The sequence below is a fragment of the Dipodomys merriami genome, unplaced genomic scaffold (assembly GCF_024711535.1).
Source record: "Dipodomys merriami isolate MVZ:Mamm:240054 unplaced genomic scaffold, mDipMer1.0.p SCAF_285, whole genome shotgun sequence".
NCBI lineage: Eukaryota > Metazoa > Chordata > Mammalia > Rodentia > Heteromyidae > Dipodomys > Dipodomys merriami.
Window position 1 is genome coordinate 1,263,971 of NW_027204326.1, and position 14,609 is coordinate 1,278,579.

The window sequence follows — 14,609 nt, forward strand, 5'->3', positions numbered from 1 at the left end:
ACTCGTGTCTGGCTGGTTGGCAGAATTAGAAGCTTCTGTCAGTCTCAATAGCAAAGCAAAGGGGACTTTCCTGAAGACTTGGTTTCAACACTGCCTTCTGAGAGACAGGACAGCAAGAGAGATAGTAAATGTGCAAAAAAAAAATGGGGGAACAGGATTCTCCGAGCTCTCTGCACCACCCCTTAATATCACCCAAAGGGGACAATGAGCCATAGCCCCAGCTTGCCCCCAGACAAACCTGGAAGGTAGGGAGGGGGCCCCCTCACCCATCCCCCATCTCGGCCTGGACTGCCCAGGATTGCAGGCCATGCACTCAAGGGCTCGGCTGCAGGAAGTCCATAAATGGCCTTTATCCCTACAAGCAGGAGCCTGGGGATCTTCCCAGCACTGTCCCCTGAGTCAACTCACTCCACATGACATACTACACACTGCTCCTTGACTCTGCTTGACCTTTGGGTTGGGTTTGTTTTTGTTTTTTGGCTTTTGTGGGGGTTTTTTGTTTTTGTTTTTCCTAGTGGTCCTACAACTAGAACTCTGGGCCCTGGCGCTGTCCCTAAGCAACTTTTGCTCAAGGCTAGCACTCTACCATTTGACTCACAGCACCACTTCCAGCTTTTCCTATGATTTAATTGGAGATAAGAGTATCACAGATTTTCCTGCCTGAGCTGGCTTCAAACGATCCTCAGATCTCAGGCTCCTGAGTAAGATAGGATTATAGGTGTGAGCCACCAGCACCTGGCAGGTAGGTGTGTGTGCGTGTATGTGTGTGTGTGTGTGTGTGTGTGTGTGTGTGTGTGTGTGTTTCATTCAAAGAATCATACGTGCTCTTTCTTGCTTAGCACTTTCTTGCTTCTTAGCTGGAAATGTCTACTTCCATCCTTGGCATAGCCCCAGAGGTAGCAGCTCCCAATGAGCAACTCTAGAATCTTACATGGTAACATAAAAGTCAAAGCATCAAGCCTAAATAATAATAATAATAATAATAAGAAGAAGAAGAAGAAGAAGAAGAAGAAGAAGAAGAAGAAGAAGAAGCAGCAGCAGCAGCAGCAGCAGCAGCAGCAGCAGCAGCAGCAGCAGCAGCAGCAGCAGCCGCCGCCATTCTCCCTTCTCAGGCCTCACATCCTATGTACCATATATAACTATTGTCAAGAACACCCAGATACTTTTCTCAAAATGTCTTCCAACACACATGGGCCCAGGGCTGCCCAACTGAACATTTTCTTCTAAACTTTCTTTTTAAATACTCTGGAGTGGCTAGAATGCCATATACTTGCATTTCCAGACTCCCTTGAGGCTAGAAATAGGTACAGGCTCTAATCTAGCTAAAGAGACATGCAGGCAATTGGCTCATAGCAAGGACACAAGGGACCCAGGTAGCATCTGGGAAACTTTTTTCTTTCCATATTACAAACAAAGGCAACTGTGTCTGACATTAGCCATTCCTCAAACTTGGGTATGATTTTACAGCCTTCTTGGAACCATTGGGGTTAAAAAATAGGAAAAGGTAAAAAAAAAAAAAAGTCAACATGTTTCAAGAAGGTTGAGCAGAAGAGAAAGAAACTGGGTCTCTGGAGACCTTGTAAGCAGCAGAACCAGACCTAGTGCTGCATGAGAAAAGAATGAACCGTTCCTAGCCAGGGCCAGTTGGTTTTTCTGTTACTGCAGGAGAATCTGCTTTAACTGACTCAGCAGACAATGCAATAGGTCACTGCGAGTCTGTTTTTCTTGGGATGGGTGTACAATGTTTGCAGTTTGCTGTCTTCACTTCAGCGGTGTATCTTTGCCACACTTTCCATATCAAGTCGCATGAGCCATTCTTTTTTCTCCAGTGTAGTCTACCATCCATATGCTTAGCCTAAAGAAATCTGATGAACATTTTCATTGGCTGCTGTCCATTCCATCCTACTGCAAATGAAGCTGCAACAAGCATCACTGTGCAGGTGCTGCTGCTCCTACAGCATATTCATAGCAGGAGGCGGCCATGGCCTTGCCCTTGAACCTTGTTCTTACCCCTCACTCCCTCTGTGTCTGCAACACACCAGACCTTCTTTAGCTGACCTGAGAGGACTGGAGCTGAGTATTCATGTTTTGAGTCCTATTTTCCTCCCTTCAGTCTCTGGTCTGCTGAATCTGAGATACCTACTATCTTAGCCAGAGGCTTGGATCCCTAATCTGTGTCCTAATTAGACAAATGATCTTCAGCTTCTTCTGGGGACTGAAAGTCAGGCTTTCACATCATTGGTCCTCAGCCCTGCCCCATCACCCTGCTTCCCAAGCCTCCCCCTTCCTGCTTGGGTGAACTCACCCACACAAGCTCCTACAGGAAAAAGAATGTGTGACCACACCCCACCTACAGCCAGGATTTAGCCCCTAGTTTCAGCACCTGTAACCATGTCAAAAATTTTTACCGGAAACCCAACCTCACACCCCAACCAAGTCCTACTTGTTGGCAGAAGCTAGCCAATAGCATTTCTGGGTAGAAAGGAGGAATGTACCAAGATGGAGACACAGATCTAAGAACAATGAAACCAGACCTGGATTTATGACCAAAGAAGCAAACATAGCTAGCAGGTTATTAGACCAGGCTGCTCTAATAACCAGTCCATGCCCAGCCAGGCAGTATCCCCTGTGCTAAAAACTAAAACAACAAAACATGGGCAATGAGGGAAGGTGTCCTGGCAGGCCACATTTTCAGTGTAAAGCCCTCTGTTTTAAGTCATCTTCTCTCAGTGGCAGAATTGCAAAGCTGATGGCAGCCAGCAGACATGGTCTTCAGAGGCCTCCTCCCTCCTCTGCCCTCTCCCCTCATGACCCATCCCTTCAAGTCAGCCACCCCCTGGGCCAGCAAGCAACATCAGGAAATGTGGTTGTCTGAGACGACCACTTGATCCAATCCAGGCTGATCAGCACAGGACAGAAAGCGGATCCACCATTTAGTAGCAAGAACAGGAAGACTAGCGCTGTCTTGAGTGCCTCCCTTATGCCAGGCAAAAGACCCACAACTCTCCTTTGGAGAGGCAGTCTCGTTCCCGCCCCCATTAGAATATGACCTTGGCTCTGCGGCTCTCCATCCGAGTGAAACCTGTGAGCCTGTGAGGAAGAGGAAGAGGAGGGCTGTCCTCGTGAGAGGAGTGGTTATTATTGAGCAATGAAAATGCAAATCAAGTGCCTAAACCAGCCCTCAGCAGGTGTTCAGTAAAAGCACCCTCCCCTGAAGTAAGGAAGTATTCACAAAGTGAAAGGCAGGAGATGGCAGGGGTACGGGAGCCTTGGGAGAGGGCCCGCCTGCCAACGCGGGGACGTGTAAGCAGCAAAAAGCTGTGAAGCATTGGTCTGTAGCCTGAAGTGTAAAGGTAAATGTCTGTGAGTCCATGCTGATTCAACTGAATGATTGGGTAAGTAAGACATGGGGAGAAGAGATTATTGGTCCTTTTAAAAGGAGTCCAGACAATCTAGGCACCCCACCCCACCCCAGGCCCACCGCCAGAGATGGAGCCTCCAGTCTCCATCTCCCTTGGATGGAGCCAGTGCCCAAGTACCGGCCCTTTAAGAACGCATGGAAAGGTGTCCATCAAGAGAACTTGCCCAGAGAGAAATCTGATGACTCTGACCTCAACCAGATGACCAAGGTCAACGACAGTGTTGGTCATGCTGATAGTGTACACTCTTGACAGGATGAAGCGAAGATAGCTCTTCACCTCGAAAGTCTTCCCGCCCAAACCCCAAATTCTATCTAACCATAACAATTCCGGATACGCCCAAATTGAGGGATACTATCCAAAATGTCTGGTCAAATGCTCCCCCAAACTGTCAAGGTCACCCAAAACAATGAGAGTCTGAGAAACTATTAGAGGTCAGCGAAGGCTCCTGGGGCTGTGACAGCCAAATGGGATGTGGGACACTCAGGGGACCCTGCGATGGAAAGATGACCTAGAGGAGCATGCTACAACCCAAGTCAGCTGTGAAGTCTAGCTGCTGGTTCTGTATGGAAAAAAGTGAACTTAAGTGCTGCAAGCTGTTGACAATGCAGGGAGTCTCTCCTCTCCACTATCCTTTTTGGGTGTTTCTTTGTTCACCTGTCTAGGGGCTTGAGCTCAAGGCCTGGGTGCTATCCCCGAGCTTTTCTTGCTCAAGGCTAGCACTCTGCCACTGGAGCCATAGCTCCACATCTAGCTTTTTGTGGCTAATTGATGATAAACGTCTCACAGACTTTCCTGCCTTGGCTAGTTTCGAACTGCAATCCTCAGATCTCAGCCTCCTGACTAGCTAGAATTGCAGGCATGAGCCACCAGCACCTACTAATTCTCTGCTACTTCTGCAACTAGTCTGTAAATACACCGTTATTCTAAATAAGAGGTTTTTAGTATATAAATACACAGGCAGTGATCTCTTCTCTCTCTCCCTCCCCACCCCTGCCAGGGGAGTCAACCTTGGACTGCAGGCCCAGTGAATGAGCCCCCCGGGGTCTAGGCCCGATGGCTGTCATCATCCTGGCTGATGCTCTGGGACCAGAAGCCAGAGCCAGACAAAAGTCCAAAAGGCTCCCAAGGAGTCCAAACTGCTCCTGAAGGATTCTAGAGGTTTCCAGAGGCTGCTAGAAAGCTGCACTGAACAGCCACATTGACTCTCCTCCCCACCATCCTTCACAGGATTCATTTTAGATTTCTGGGGGTCCCCCACTCCCCTGTGTGGGTCTAGCCACTGCTGTGACCAGCTGGTGGAAAGGTTCAAATTTCCTCTAGCTGTGAAAATGCAAAGTGGCCTGAGCTGGCATGGAAAGAGCAGGTGTCCTCTTTCATCCAGCGGGGGTCACCGTCCCCCCAGGGGCTTCCAGAAGTCACCAGAGACCTCAGACCTCACGCTCCAGGGGACCGGCTAAAGTCCAAGAGACCAAGCCAACAGCTTGACTGCTCCTGAGCCAGAGCCCCAGCTCCTCCCACACCCCGCCCCAGGTCGCCAAGCAGAGGACGCAGGCATTTCCGGGGGCAGGTTGGCCCTCAGCCAGCAGGTCTGCAGATGCCATGCGAGACACACCTGAGCAGGGTAAGAGAATAGGTGTGTGCAAACAGCGTTTGAAAGAGAAAATAGCTGTACAAACACAGCACTTGTTAACACAGGTGTTTACAGGTGGAATTATTTTTCCTGGGCTGCTATCTCCCAAGCTGCTTTGTGTGGCTTGGCTCACACCTGCAGGGACTTTCCTGTGCAGAGAAGGCACCAGGGGAAGTGGAGAGTCTGGATCGATGGTACGTCACAGGAGGTCAGCGCTCAGCCGCAGGCCAGCCTAGTACACAGTTCACCTGGCTGGACTGACTCTTGTTTTTTCTTTAATGTGCTCCAACAGAGTCCATCCTGGTCACTTCCTGCCTGGCCCAGTCGGCTGCTGCTGTCTGCCCCAAGGCAGTCACCGCCAGAGGCCCATTTCCAGGCCACTAGTGCCAGCCCCTCTGGACTGCTGTATCTGATTTTCTTCCCTCCCCAAGGGGAGCTTCGTGGTTTGTAGCATACAGACAGAAAGTCTGAAGACACGCTGCCCCGAGTCAGAGACTCAGAGAGATCAGGAGAGGATGCTGGTGTCCACATCAGACTCAGGCAGAGCCCCAAGCAGCAGCTGGGAGGTGCTGCGCTGTCCCCGAGGTGTTGCTGGGGCGCACAGCACTGCCTGTGGGCCCAGCCCACACGAAACAGGAAGAAACGGGATGGGGGGAGGGAGCGGTGACAAGTACCAAAGCACTGAAAATTGTGGAAAACTGCACACTTATGAGGGATGATGATGGTCACTGTATGTGCATTTTTGTCATGATTTTAAATGTTCTCATTTTATATATATATATATATATATATATATATATATATAGAGAGAGAGAGAGAGAGAGAGAGAGAGAGAGAGGGAAAGAAGGGGGGAGAAGAGAAGAGAAACTCCCCACTAGAACATTCTATTCTATTCTGCACAAGTCTGTGCCAGCAGTGAGGTCACTTTTGGTAAACGTGGGGTTGTAAGCGTAGCTGTAAATGTATGCCGGGAGGGCACCTCAGGGAAGACTGTCTCTGAGATCAGCCACAGACGTGCTCCAGATGTGGGGCGGGCCAAGGGTTTCCCCGAGGCTCAGGGGAAGCCCTCAAGGGCCAAGTGCCCCACATGCAGCTTCTCCAGTAGGGTGTTGTCTCTGATTCAAGTCCAAGGGCAAGAGAACAGGGGAAGGGATGCAAGGCCCTGAGTGAGGAGAAGGAACCCCCACCCCAGGCCCCTGCAGGAAAGGGGGGCGGGCCTGGGGCCAGTGAGCAGCGCTGCGCCCCTCCCCCTCACACCACAGCCAGAGGACGCAGGGCAGGGCTGTGTCACACTCAGGGAGGGCAGGACAGCCCGAGCAGAGAGCAGCTGGCCAGAGGCCACCCGTGGGGAAAGCCCAGGGAGGCCATCCGGGTGACAAGGGGTGAGCTCTGTCCTGAGAGTCCCCAAGACACCTGGGGGCGTCTCTGTGCCCCTCAGGCTGGGGAGCTGGGGCTGGACTCCCACAGCCAGTGGAGGTAGACAAGGACGTTCACACTGACCATGTACCCCACCTGTGCGAAGGGATTTTATTCCCTGGCTTTAGCAGCAAAATCCCCTCAGGCAGCACCATTGCTAAGGTCCAGCCTCTGTTTTTGACCTTCTCTCTCAGGTCAGTACCGCTCACTCCATTTCACAGATGAAGAAACTGAGGGCTAGAGGGGCAGGGCCCTCATCTCTGTCCTCCATGCGGAAGCTGGCCCGGGTGTGCGTGTGTGTGTGTGTGTGTGTGTGTGTGTGTGTGTGTGTGTGTGTGTGTGTGTGTGTGTGTGTGTGTGTGTGTGTGTGTGTGTGTGTGTGTTTTACTTAGATAAGGACTTTTTTTAATGGTGAGTATAACATGTGGCAGACAACATGGAGCTTCTTCTTCCCACAATACCCTGGGCTCCCTCTCAACTGTCTCTTCTTCCCACAATGTCCTGGACTCCCGCTCAACTGTCTCTTCTTCCCACAATGCTCTGGGCTCCTTCTCAACTGTCTCTTCTTCCCACAATGCTCTGGGCTCCCACTCAACTGTCTCTTCTTCCCACAATGTCTTGGACTCCAGCTCAACTGTCTCTTCTTCTCACAATGCCCAGGGCTCCCACTCAACTGTCTCTTCTTCCCACAATGCCCAAAGTTCCCTCTCAACTGTCTCTTCTTCCCATAATGCCCAGGGCTCCTGCTAAACTATCTCTTCTTCCCACAATGCTCTGGGCTCCTTCTCAACTGTCTCTTCTTCCCACAATGCCCTGAGCTCCCTCTCAACTGTCTCCTCTTCCCACAATGCCCTGGGCTCCTGCTCAACTGTTTCCTCTTCCCACAATGCCCTGGACTCCTGCTCAACTATCTCTTCCTCCCACAATGCCCAAGGCTCCTGCTCAACTGTCTTTTCTTCCCATAATGCCCTGGACTCCTTCTCAAGTGTCTCTTCTTCCCACAATGCCCTAGACTCCTGCTCAACTGTCTCTTCTTCCACAATGCCCTGAGCTCCCTCTCAACTGTCTCTTCTTCCCACAATGCCCTGGGTTCCTGCCGTTCCATGGAAGATAGCCAGGGTACTTCAAATACAAGCCACCAAGCAATCTGTGCAAGGCCCAGGGGAGGAGGAGGTATGGAAGAAGCTGTGAACTATAACAACTGCCCTCCAAGAGGACTCCACTGGACTCCCAGCTTTGGGGCTGGTTCCTTGGAGTCTGTTTCGTGGCTTTCCTTTCCCAGCTTTCCTTTTGCTCTCAAATAAACTTTCTCTGTCTGCTATAAATGAGTTCTTGCCTTTTCCTTCTCTAACCAGTGGGGACAATGAACCAGTACTCCACAATGGCATCGAGAGCAGGTGTCCTGGTATGGGTTTTGCATCCAGGAAAATGAAGGTTGGGCCCCTATAAGGAAGAGGAAGCCTCCTGGACCTCCACCCTACTTCTCCCTCCACAAGCAGATGGTGCTGGGGCGGCCAGCAGGCACACAGGCCTGTGCACTGCTGGAGGCCAGTGACCAGGATGAGAGAGAAACAGAGAGAAGGAGAATTCCAAACTCACCACTGGAGCTGGAAGCTTTTCTATTTCAACTATGACAAGAATGGAAAAGATGCCACCGTACGTAATTAGACATTTTATGTCATTCTAATGAAGATGACCTCATGATATAATTGCAGATCTGCTCCACTGCTTGGAAGTAATTAGAAGGATAGGCTAGGCTCTGTCTGTTCCAGGCTTCACTCCGACTCCTTCCTCCTTCACCGCCTCCCTCCAAGGTTGTCCTCCGAAGGAAGGGAGCGCGCACATAGGCGGTTGAGTGGGAGCAAGCAGAGCCGGCCCAGCACCAAGCAGAAACTCAGTGAGCACCAGTGTGCTGCAGCTGTTGGCATGTAATAAAGGTCTCTCCCCAGAGCCCATCAGGATGGGGTCACCACCCATATGCAATGTGCTCCCAAGTCACCCGTGCACACACACATGCATGTGCACATGCACACACACACACACACACACACACACACAGCAGACTTCCAAACTACACACACACACACACACACACACACAGCCTAATCATCTGACCTGCGCCACTCTCTTTTTCTCTTACACACTCCTGGCACATTATAGCTCCTGTAGCTGTTGACTTAACCATCAAAAACAGAAACCTCCTCTCAGGACAATCAAGGACAAATTCCATCCAACTCTTGTTCTAGAAGCATCTGTCACCTGAATGCCCAGGCTGGGCAAACTACTTCCCGTCCTTCCAACCTCGCTTCACCGGGGCGTGGCCACTGCTCGGAAGCTCGCGGGGAGTGAGCAGGCCCGACGCCCACGCATGAACAGTCACTCCACCCACCGCTCCACTCACTGCTTTCCGGGTCTCCCTGCTCTGACATTTTGCTTGGTGGTGTGATGACATCCATGAATAATCATGAATAAAGGAGGATAATTAATATTTAGCTTGGCCAAAGGGAAGCACTTAGGGAAGCCATCTCTTAGTCAGAGGGCTGATACCATATCAGCTGGAAGACGGCAGCGTTGGATGCATCAGGCAGCGATGCCAGGAGCCCCAGGACAGCATGTGAGCGCTGAAGTAGCCTCAGGGAGCGCAGGAATGGGGCGGCATGGGCAGAGGGGGGCCTGCACACGGTCACTCCCCACTCACACCCTGGGCTCGGAATGGGGCGGCATGGGCAGAGGGGGGCCTGCACACGGTCACTCCCCACTCACACCCTGGGCTCGGAATGGGGCGGCATGGGCAGAGGGGGGCCTGCACACGGTCACTCCCCACTCACACCCTGGGCTCGGAATGGGGCGGCATGGGCAGAGGGGGGCCTGCACACGGTCACTCCCCACTCACACCCTGGGCTCTGGGGGCCTGAGTGTTCTGAGAGCCTGGGGTATTCAAGGCCAGGGCTTCCAGGCCTTCCCTAGCTCCTGCTCTTTCCAATGACCTTAGTGTCTGCCTCAGACTTGAGCTCTGTGAGCTGTGTGGGACCACATGGGTCAGCCCTCTGCCTGCCCTCTAGACGCCTCCACTGAAAGGCTGTCTGACCAGGCTGGAATACCCCAGCAATACGCCGCTCCCTTCCTTTCCTTTAGATGTAAGACACAGAGAATTGAGGCTTTGGTGTATCAAAACCCTGATTCAAAGCCCCTTTGCCCCATCCTATGCCGCTCTTCCTGGGTAGGATGAGTCAGGGACCAATCCAAAGTACATGCTGGACCCCGACCCCTGGACCCCCCCCCCAATCTGGTCTATTATGTCCTGCAGATTCCACCTCTTCCATCTCAGACACCCGTGCCCTCTCCGGCCAGCCGCAGCACCAGCTGCCCTGAGCCTTCTCCTGATTTTTACAACGGCCTCCTAACAAGGCCTCTTCTCCCAGCCCAGCCCGTCCCTCAGCCCTCCACCCCAAGCCTGACCTCCAGCCCACTCTCCAAGAAGCTGTCCAAACATACACTCAGCCGCGCATTTCACAGGCTCCTTCATGCCTCACTGCGAGTTCTCCAAGAAGCTTGCTGCAAGTCTGTCTCCTCTACCCCACAGGACAAGGACCAGGATCCTCAACACAGTCCCCGTGCTCCACCCAGAGCATGACGTGTGGCAAGTCAGGACACGCATGCACACACGTGTAGGCCCACCCACGTAGATACATGCACATGTACTAACTGCACATATTTGCAGCACATGTATATACATACACATGTACCTGAGATCTGTGCACAGCTGTGGAGACACATGTACAATGCATACACACAAACATCCACACACGTAGGTGTCAACACACAGAAACATCTGCCTTGGCCTTCTATCTGCTTCCAGTTGCTCCAGTGCCTGTGATCCTGCAGCCAGCACTGGCAGCTCAGCTTTGGGGACAAGTCACCCCACATTCCTTGAGTCTCAGTTTACAGGGTGGTACAATTGGAATGATAAAAATCTTATCTTTGTGGGGGAGCCATGAGCACCCATGGGAAAACAAATGTGTATCAAGGACCCAGGATATCTGGCATATGTAGAGTTGCTTTGCTTCTCCACCCCCCTCTCTGCAGTATTAAGATTTGAATCAAAGCCTTGTACTTGTGAGGTAGGTGCTGCACCATTTGAGCCAACCTCCAGCCCTTTCCACTCTTTTTCAAATAGGGTCTCACTTTTTGCCCAGACCAGCTTGGACCATACCCCTATTTATACTTCCTGTTTACTCATATCTTGGATGGGAGGTGCATGTCATTGACTCCAGCTTTTGACTAGTTGAGATGGGGTCTTGCAAACTTTTTACTTCCCACATATCTAAGATTACAGGCATATACCACCACACTCAACCACAATACTCTTCTTAAAGCTGACTTTCCAATCTGGCCTCAAATAACTGTAGTTCCTTCCTAAAAGACAACTCAGAAAGTTCACTCATCTCTTTTCCACCCTCCTGGAGGTCTGGAGTATGGGAGGCTCTTGGCCACAGGACATGGTCCTTCACAGAGCCTCCATTCCAGCCAAGCACTGTGGCCGTCTGTCCTGTGCTCCACCGGAGTGGAGACCACACGGACAGAGGAAGAAGATACTTCTACAAGCAAAGAAGCACCCAGCAGAGGCCACGCCCACTTCCTGTAGCCAAAAAAAAAATGCACCCCACCTAGCTGGGTGCTGGTGGCTCAGGCCTGTTGTTCTAGCTACTCAGGAGGCTGAGATCTGAGGATCATGGTTCAAAGCCAGCCAAGGCAGGAAAGGCCATGAGACTCTTATTTCCAATGAACCACCAGAAAACCAGAAGTGGCACTGTGGCTCAAGTGGTAGAGCGCTCACCTTGAGCTGAAGATCTGAGTTCAAGCCCCATGACTGACAAAAAAAAAAAATCACCCCAATGATGCCTTGAACTTGGACTTGTGGCCTCCAGAACTCCAACCCAATGAATGTCACAGGCACTCCGTTTGTGGTGCTTCGTGGCTGCCCCAGGGAGCCAACAAACCGGCCAGCAGCTATTGTTACAAGGGAAGAAACTGGGATTCTGGAAATGGCCCGAGATCACAACCCCCACGCTGGGGTGGGAGCTGGTGGGGGCTCTGGGCAGGGCTGTCTGCATGGTGTCACAGCCCCACCCCAGGGAGCAGGAGGGGACGGGATGTACTCAGCCCGAAATGTAGAGGGGTGCCAGTGTCTCCAGCCTTACTTACCACCACAGAGCTTCAAGCCGTCACATGTTTGGTCCTCCACAAATCCCGTGTTCTCAGGAAGGGACCCGGTCAGCGTTGGTACGGAGCTGTACAGGAAAAAGGCCTGGGGTGAGGAGCAGAGCCCTGGCGGGTTAGCGGTTAGATGTCTCCACTTCCATTCCCACTTCAGGCCAACGGGCCTGGCAGCTGCTGCGGGGAGGACAGGCGGCCGACCAAGCCGAGGGTGTGTGGCACACGGGGTGTCTCTAACGTGATATTTGCACTACTATTCGCATACTGTCTCACTACACTAACCAAGTGTATTTAGACAGTTACCCTCAAAGCCTGTGCCCCCAGGAATCCACCTCCGAGGATCCAAAGTGGGGAAGGGAGCAAGAGAGACCCTGGGGTGAGGGTGTGTCAGCAGGCAGGACCCCAGCCTCACTCCCCCGCCTCCCACCTGCCTGCCCCGGGCGGGGGCTTCCTTCTCAATGCCCCTAACTAGAGACCGAGCCGTGTTGTGTATGCTCAGAGTCCCTGTGTGTTGGCACTTGGGCTGAGGTAATAAATAGCTCAAGAAAAGGGACCCAGAGACAACTCGGAGGCCGGTGGACACAAGTCCCGGCTGCAGACCTCAGCAAGAGGCATGAAGAAAGCAGCCCTGGCCTGGCGCCTCTGAGGAGCTGGGTCTGCAGGTGCTGCTTGTCCCCTGGGCTCATGAAGCAGACACCTCAGAGGATGACCCCCCCCAGGCTAAGCCTTCCACCACCGAGGACTAGAACCTTCCATGAGGGGTCCCAGGGACTCCCAGCCCCCACCCTCCGCTCCCCGCCCCCCGCCGCACCTCGCACATGACCGCCAGGGCCTCGCTCTCTAAGTAGGAAGTACTGAGAAGGTCCTGCGGAGTGCGTGACCCCTGCAGGCTCGGCTGGCCCCTGGGCAGGCCTCGCGGCCCCTGTGGGACCGGCCTGGGGGCGCACCACGGCGGGGTGGGAGGGGAGCCGGCCCGGGGAACGAGGAAGTGGACCCAGCTGCGAGGTCCTGTGAGCGGTCTTGTTCTTCAGTCGCCACTTCCCCTGCCTGTCACCAGGCTGCTGCCCGTCCCTGGTCCCTGCCGCAGCGAGTGCCGGCGCGGCCAGAGGCAGCAGGGAAAGCCCATCCGCGGCCGAGCCCGCCCCGCACCCTCCCGGCCTGGCCCCAGCTCCCCAGCTCCCCTAGGCTCCTCCTGGACAGAGACGCGCCCTGCCCAGGACTTGCCCCGCGGCCCGCAGCCTCCACCGCCGCTGCCGCCCTGGGCCTTCGCCTCTGGAGGACGGAAAGATGGGAGGCAGAGGGTAGCGGGGAGCGGGCCCTTGTTTTTCCCTCGGGCTCCCATGTAATTTGACTCAGACCCAGAGAGCGTCTGCTGGGCGCGTGAAGTTAAAGGGCGCAGGGGGATCGAGGAGGGCCAGCGCCTTCCCGGAAGCTTTTCCGGTCCTGGGCGTCACACGAGTGCACATGCGCCTGGGGTGCAGGGTGGCATCGCACGTGTGTGCGCATGCGCCTGGAGTACGGGGCGTTGTCATGTGTGGGCATGCACCTGGGTGTGGGGCGGCATCACACGTGTGTGCGCATGCGCCTGGGGTGGGGGGGTGGCGTCACACGTGTGTGCACATGCGCCTGGGATGCAGGGCGGTGTCACACATTGTGCGCATGCACCTGGGGTGCAGGACAGCGTCACACGTGGGCGCACATGCGCCCAGGGCCCACCAGGGCATCTGAATTTGAAACATTGTACACGTACACACAGCCACTGGCGAGGGGCTGCCCGCCAAGCATCACGAATCCCGTAAGAGGAGTTGAGGCTATAAGGAGGCACCCACCCATCCTTGAGGCTTCAGACACCCTGTTCACCAGTAACCCATTTCAGGTCAGAGCCCCAGTGGCCCATGGCTCTTCCTTCCTCTAAGCCAGAGCCTTCATGCTGTAGATGGAGCCACTTTCCTTAACTCTGTTTAGAGCAGTGGAGATGCAGTCCACCAGTTCCATCCTCGCAAAACGTCAGCCTTGTGCACATTCCGACTTAGCACTGGCCCTCCATCCCATCATCCCCTTCCCTCCAAAAATCTTACTCCTTCCAAGGGTTCCAGCCTTCACCCATTTCTGAGAGCACAGCCTGGGGTGGGGGGAACAGAGCAGGTGGCACATGGGGACAGAGGGAAGTTGGTGCTCAGTCAATGATGTCCTGGGTCTCGTGCTAGTCCAATACCTTTGGGAAGTGAGATGAACATATCTGCCGCCCAGCTCAGGGCCAGGCACAGAGAAGGCCCCAGAGGAACAGACCAGAACCCCAGGAACAAGCCCCTCCAGCCCTGCTGGGCCCAGGGACCCTCACAGGGCTGCATTCCTCATCCCTCTGTGAACTGAGACCATCTCTCCTAGGCTGGGCCTCCTTCCCACCACACTGCTGTCATCTGCATCCAGGGCACTTCAACCCCATCAGTTGGCCTGGTCCATGGGATGTCACTCAGGTCCTTCCCTGGGCACTTGGAGGCTCTAGTCCAGGCCAGCTTGTGATCCAGAGAAGTGGAAAAGGTGCCCCTATTTACTGGCTGGGGAGTGGGGAGAGGTTTGTCACGCAGAGTGAGCAACGGCCTAACTGAACTCAAGATAGGTGCATGTATCACTGCCTGCCATCTGCAAACGTGTCGATCTGCCTAGGAAGATTAGATAGAAAGAGCCTGGTCATCAGAAAATTCCTCTCCAGATACCCTCTATCACCTCGTCTCTTGTCTGTGCCCTCAGTGTTCAAGAGATGAGTGGCTGGCTGGCGTTCTCTCGGCCTCTCACAGGGGACATTTCCCCATGTTCCTCCCATATCCCCCAATGTTACTAACCCAAGAGCCCAGGCTCGATTCCAGCTAAGTCTTGGAGGCCTGGACACCTAGTCTCTTGCTCCTCCTTCCGTGGCTGGCCAG

The 14,609-nt window shown here is 53.6% G+C and overlaps 1 long non-coding RNA gene across 5 annotated transcripts in view; it reads right to left on the reverse strand.

Moving 5' to 3' along the window:
- Positions 1–14,609, reverse strand: part of LOC138838613 (uncharacterized) — a 194,353-nt gene that overhangs the window by 150,196 nt on the left and 29,548 nt on the right. For all 5 annotated transcript variants that reach the window (XR_011375687.1, XR_011375685.1, XR_011375686.1 and 2 more), the window contains exon 2: positions 11,674–11,759. This is a non-coding gene — a long non-coding RNA (uncharacterized lncRNA). The remainder of the gene's footprint in view (positions 1–11,673; positions 11,760–14,609) is intronic.